The sequence below is a fragment of the Triticum dicoccoides genome, chromosome 6B (assembly GCF_002162155.2).
Source record: "Triticum dicoccoides isolate Atlit2015 ecotype Zavitan chromosome 6B, WEW_v2.0, whole genome shotgun sequence".
NCBI lineage: Eukaryota > Viridiplantae > Streptophyta > Magnoliopsida > Poales > Poaceae > Triticum > Triticum dicoccoides.
This window is the reverse complement of record NC_041391.1, coordinates 262,509,126-262,515,105: the sequence shown is the minus strand read 5'-3', so window position 1 is coordinate 262,515,105 and position 5,980 is coordinate 262,509,126. Positions and strand designations below refer to the sequence as shown.

Genomic DNA, 5,980 nt, shown 5'->3' with positions numbered 1-5,980 from the left:
GAAGAACAAAAGGAGGAAGAGCGGAAGCTACCCATGCCCACCTTCTAATAAGAGTAACTCTTCAACTCGTACATTGTTTAATTTCCCTTCGTGCTTATCGAAGGATGATTGCTATGATGATTGCTATGATGATTGTTATGATCCCATTGATTCTCTTGAAATATCCCCTTTTGATGATGCTTGCTATGCTTGTGGCCAAGATGCCAATATGAATGATGCTTATGGAGATGAACTTGCTATAGTTTCTTATGTTAAACATGAAATTGTTGCTATTGCACCCACGCATGATAGTCCTATTATCGTTTTGAATTCTCCCGACTACACTATTTTGGAGAAGTTTGTGCTTATTAAGGATTATATCGATGGGTTGCCTTTTACCATTGCACATGATAATTTTGATGAATGTGATATGCATGTGCTTGCTGCTCCTACTTGCAATTATTATGAGAGGGGAACTATATCTCCACCTCTTTATGTTTCCAATACGATAAAATTGCAAGAAACTGCTTATACTATGCATTGACCTTTACTTGGTGTGCATGAATTGTTCTTTTATGACATGCCGATGCACAGGAAGAGAGTTAGACTTCGTTGTTGCATGTTATATGTTACTTTGTGCTCACTACTAAATTACAAATCATTGTTAATTAAAATTGGCTTTGATATACATTGGGATCCGGGTGGATTCATTACTTAAGCACTATATGCCTAGCTTAATGGCTTTAAAGAAAGCGCTGTCAGGGAGACAACTCGGAAGTTTTAGAGAGTCATTTATTTCTATTGAGTGCTTCTATATAGTTTAAAAACAAAAAAATAAATAAAGAGGGGAACCTAAAAAATTTCAAAAAGAAAAGTGAAAGTGAGAAAAACAAGCATTGTTGAAGTGAGAGAGCTCCTTGAACTTCGTTCATGCTCACAGAAACTTTGTGAATCTTAATTACAGAAACTTTTCATCAAAAATAATTATCCCCTTGTACAATTCCATCTATTTATATATAAAAAGTACTTGATGGGTTAACCAGAAAAAAGAAATTACTCTAGAAATTACCACAAAAAACAGAAACATCCGATCATTAATTTAATAGATAATTTTTTATTGCCATTAGATTAAATTTTACATGAAAATTACCGACCATTGCCATTGCCATTGTAATAGAACAATGCGTCCTTCCCTCCCCTCTAGCTTTTTTCCCCTCTAGGAATATTTTATCCTATCACAACGAACGACCAAACTAAAAAACAGACTAAAAGAAAATAACAGGAAACCCTATGCTAAGGAACCCTAGCTTGGCTACACCATGCCTACCAGTCCCTTCCTCTGAGGTCAAAATTGCGAGCGTGGACTTAGGAGGCACATGCCGTCCAGTCCAAGGTGGTTCACGCAGCAGGACTAGAAGACATGACATCCCCTCCAAGGTGGCTCGCCCAGCAACCTGCATCATGAGCAACAACCCAAGCCAAGGTACGTGCGTTGATTCAAAATCCCAAACTATCAAAGCCTACGCCCTTTTGTTTTCATTCCCATGTCCTATGCACTCATATGACGGCCAATCTTCCGTTGCATATTCTAACACACAAATCTCACAATCAATCTTACAATCCCATAAACAATAATCATGATAGATTGAATTGATTATGTAGATATTATTCCAAATTAATATACACATCCACAATGGCTTTCCCTAAAAACTTCTCACGAGCGAGCGCCCCAATCTCCTAGATTGCACCATCGGCTCCATTGAGCGAGCAGACCATCTTCAATAAGTACCATATGCAGAGATCATATAGAACTGATTTAAAGTTTAATCTTTTCTCAACAACAAGAAAGAATCGACACTACAACTTACGTCTTCAACTGAAGGTATGAAAACACAATCAATTAGCTTTTAATCATGTCCTAAGCTCCCTTTGCAACTTCTCAATGGTTATTGTACATCAACTTCATATCCTCATTGCAATCATCTTATTCTTAGAGTTCAATCTTTTGTCAGCAACAACAACAGAATTGGCAGTACAACCAATGTCTTCAATTCATGGTATGACAACACAATCAAATAGCTTTTAAGTTTGGATCAGGCCGTCAGTTCCACTTCCAATTTTTCAGTCCTAATTGTATATGAACTTGCCATCCTCAATTACAATCTTATTCTTTGCTAAATATATGCATTTATGGAATTGCATGTAACTACAGTACTAGGGGTAAAAGATACTCACAATATTTGTGTTTTCACATGAAGATTGGAACTTAACATCCATTGTTCTTGGAAGTTGATCTCCTTTACTTCGACAACAAAGAGATAAAACTGTAAGCTGGAAAATAATCAAAATCATAAATCTTCTTAACCTTGAGCAATACGAAATACTCGATAACATTTTTACAATATTATCTTCTTTAATGATGTATGCATTCCCATTGCGTAGGAAGAAACATAAATCAAAAGGTGTGCCACGTAGCAAAAATGAGAGAAACTTTCCAAGATGGTTTAAATCATCAAATATGCAATCCAACAAGCTGATCCATTATTAACCATCTTTAATGGGAGATATCACATGAGTGTTACAACTAAAATATGCAATGCAAAAATTCAAATTAGGCACATGCGGGTTTGTGATTTAAGCATGGATGGGAAAAGTAATTCCAGATTGTCATCTGATTGATGTGAGTCCAGTCAATAGACACCAACAAGATATGAGAGGAGAACGAAACTTCAAGACAAGAAAAAGAGACAACTTTTGATCATACATGCATGGAGATGTGCCAGACCGCACAACTATGCCGAAAGAACAACCTATGAACTACGTGCGGTGAGCAAATACTTACAAAGTTATTTCCTTATGTGTATTATCATCCACTATATTTACTTAATGTCCTGAATTCAACTGCTAAACGTCCCTTACATGATGCACAAATGTAGTAAGGTATAGTGGAACCAGCATTACAGCTTGCTTCTGCTTTGCACATCAATTGTGTTATCTATGTGTTCAATTCTTTCCAAGCTAACAAAAAGTTCTTCATTAAATCAATCAAATTGATGTACAAATATTTGATCTATCAGAGTTTATCATACACAAATGGTTATGGTGCTCGGCCACTTATGCATTTCCATTATGATCTACAACTAATTTGAGGTTCTCTATTAAATAAATATAAAAAAACATGTTGCATCAGGTCCTGGCTGTAGATATCAATTATTTCTTTTTCAAAAACATGAGAACACATTTCCCTTAGCCAAGACATAGGCAAAATCAACATTGTTGAATTTCCGCAGGGAACCATATCTTGTACAGATGTTAATCATGTACATTGACCACTATTACAAGTAATAAATTGCTCATGCTGCAAAAATCTACTAAATGGTATTTATGTTTGTGCAGAGCAATTCAACAGAGATAGCTACATGTAAGACTATACAGGAACAGAAAAAAAAGAAAGATCAATGGAGAACCAACGGCACAAAAAAAATCAATAATCAGTGAGGCTGGTATGACCACGACGTAAGTAACACGAAAATTAAACCAAGATATACGGTTTGGGCATCCACGTGTACATGACTAAATGTAACGCAAAGTGCAAACATAAAAACCGAGGACATAGAAAAAAGCACCACATATGTATGTTCTATTAAGACAATACAAATCTGTAAACTGATGCTAAATTTGGAAAATTGAATAGGACAAAATAGAATTAATGCATACACATTAGAAGATTAAAGGGAGTCAACAGATCCTCACATTGTTGAGGGGCTTAAAACTATGTTGGATAAAGATAATAGAGTAGCAAAAAAACTCAGAATGGCAATGATAAATTCAAAGAAGGCGACTATCACAACTTGAAATTAAGACGACACGACATGACATTTGCAACTGAAGTTGCAGCCTAGATTGTCAATGACACAACAAAGAATAGAAAAGGATAGGATATCATTGTTTAGTACAAAGATACGCGGCCAAGAAGAATACCATAGAACCATTCAAAATTCATGGCCATGCAGTGTCAATTAATATGCTCTTACGGAGAAGATGGGAACAAAGGAAATATACATTAGATATGAAAAAAAGGTGCAAAAGGCAAGAGAAAGCATGCAACAGTTTTGGAATACTATAAGAATCATATACAACAACGTACTAACCAATTGAAACACTTGATGGTGTGCAAAAATCTTAAATTACAGTTCGATGTGGATGCCTTTGCTTGAATTTTGTAGTACATACTAGACTGGATCAAAATACATCAAGGAAACCTATGAAAGGAATTATATGCTGGCTTGCAAGACATAAAATAAAGAGGAGATACAAGGGCTGACAATGTACGAAGGACAATACTACTACCATGTGCCATCCAACTTCCACAGATAGCCCAAGACACAAGTCATTAAACTACCAAAATGTTATGTAATATATGGGTGGGCTGGATACACAGATTTATTTGCGACATTCATGTGTAACGCGGCTTGGCCAGAGATTGAATCTGTGCTACAGGAAGTATGCCAAGCAACATCACAAAGACCTGATATTGTTGACCGAATTTCTACATAAAGCTAAAGGACTTCATGAGAGATATAAGAGGAAGGGAATAGTTTGGAAAACCAATCGCAGGTGATAACCTACTGACTTGATCACATCTATTATTTTATTTTCTATAGCACAAATGAACGAACAACAAGGATGATGTGGTCAGCAACATAGGCTACACCAAAATATTCTAAAGGTAGGAACTAAAAACACACTTACACTTGCTACTAGCCTTTTTAGGTAACCATAAGTGGATGGAAAATTAGTACAGTGCAAACTATATTTAAAATAAAAATGGCTTTTCTATGCTAATATGGCGGAAGCCGCAAAATGAATATGAACTACGACTGCCAGAGGTACTGGAAACATGCATCAACATTTGATGGAAATAGCTCAATAATACCAATTGTGGACACTATATATCTAATATTTGAAGCTTATTCTTTTGAACAAACCAATAGTGACAACATCCACGCATCGTTATAGTTGACATGTATAATGCAATGGCACCTATTTCATATTCACTTATTAAACTTAATTGTATCTTTGGGAAATAGTACAACTATAGCTTTTTTAGCGATGAAACTACAACTATAGCTAATCTCAAATAACTAAATACTTATTAAATTTGTTCAATATGAATGGGAGCAGGGGGGTACACCACCGATGCCCATCCCAAGCACGCAAAAAGTGGACGACATAAACAAATTTACATCTTTAACTAACAAGTTGAGCAGTTGTGCCTGGGTTTCATTATATTGGTTCAACCATACACATGCAGAGAAAGGAAGAAACGGGAAATAAATAAACAAGGGAGGCAGGAAAAGGGAGAAGGGGCAATCACATGTGGAAGAATGAGCCGCCGAAGTCAGGCTGCCACTATCGAGCATGAAGATGACCTGTCGGGCCTCCTCCAATGCCCAACTTCTAATCGACCACTGCCCCCCTCCCCCCCAACCTCCATCGCCGTTGACCGCCTGAGATATTGAGGAAGCGTTCACGGAGCCAAATCAAGTACCACCCGTGGCGGCCCCAGTGAGCCGAGCTGCAGAGGTGCATGCAGGTGGGACGAACAAGGTTAGCAAGGAATCGAAGACGGAGGAATTAAATCCGCGGAGCCGATTAGCAGAGTCAACAGCTAGAACTCATCGGGCAGAAGCAGATTTGGAGCGGGCAGATAGAAGGAAATGAAAAGGGGATCAGGCAAGAGCCGCATGTGAGTGTGTGAAAGTGTGAGTACGAGAGAATAACTTTTTTAGGGGGTGATGGCGAGAGAAATAGATGTTTTTTTGAGGACCAGTGCGAGAGAATAGATGTGTACTTGTGCGTCAGCCTATTGGACTTATACCAGGAAACAAACTCCCTACTAATCAGCTATGATTGCGTATAGTAATACATCCCTAAAGAAGTAGAGTTTGCATATGTCTGTTTGGGACTAAATTAGTATAATTTTCTACTCCCTCCGTCC

General features: G+C 37.3%; 1 long non-coding RNA gene across 1 annotated transcript; it reads right to left on the bottom strand.

Annotated features, from left to right (window-relative positions):
• Positions 1 to 1,073: 1,073 nt before the first annotated feature.
• LOC119324639 lies at positions 1,074 to 5,762 on the bottom strand. The gene is made up of 2 exons (XR_005157066.1): positions 5,357 to 5,762; positions 1,074 to 2,310 (listed from the first exon to the last, which is right to left on the bottom strand). It is a non-coding gene; the product is annotated as an uncharacterized LOC119324639 (long non-coding RNA).
• Positions 5,763 to 5,980: the final 218 nt, after the last annotated feature.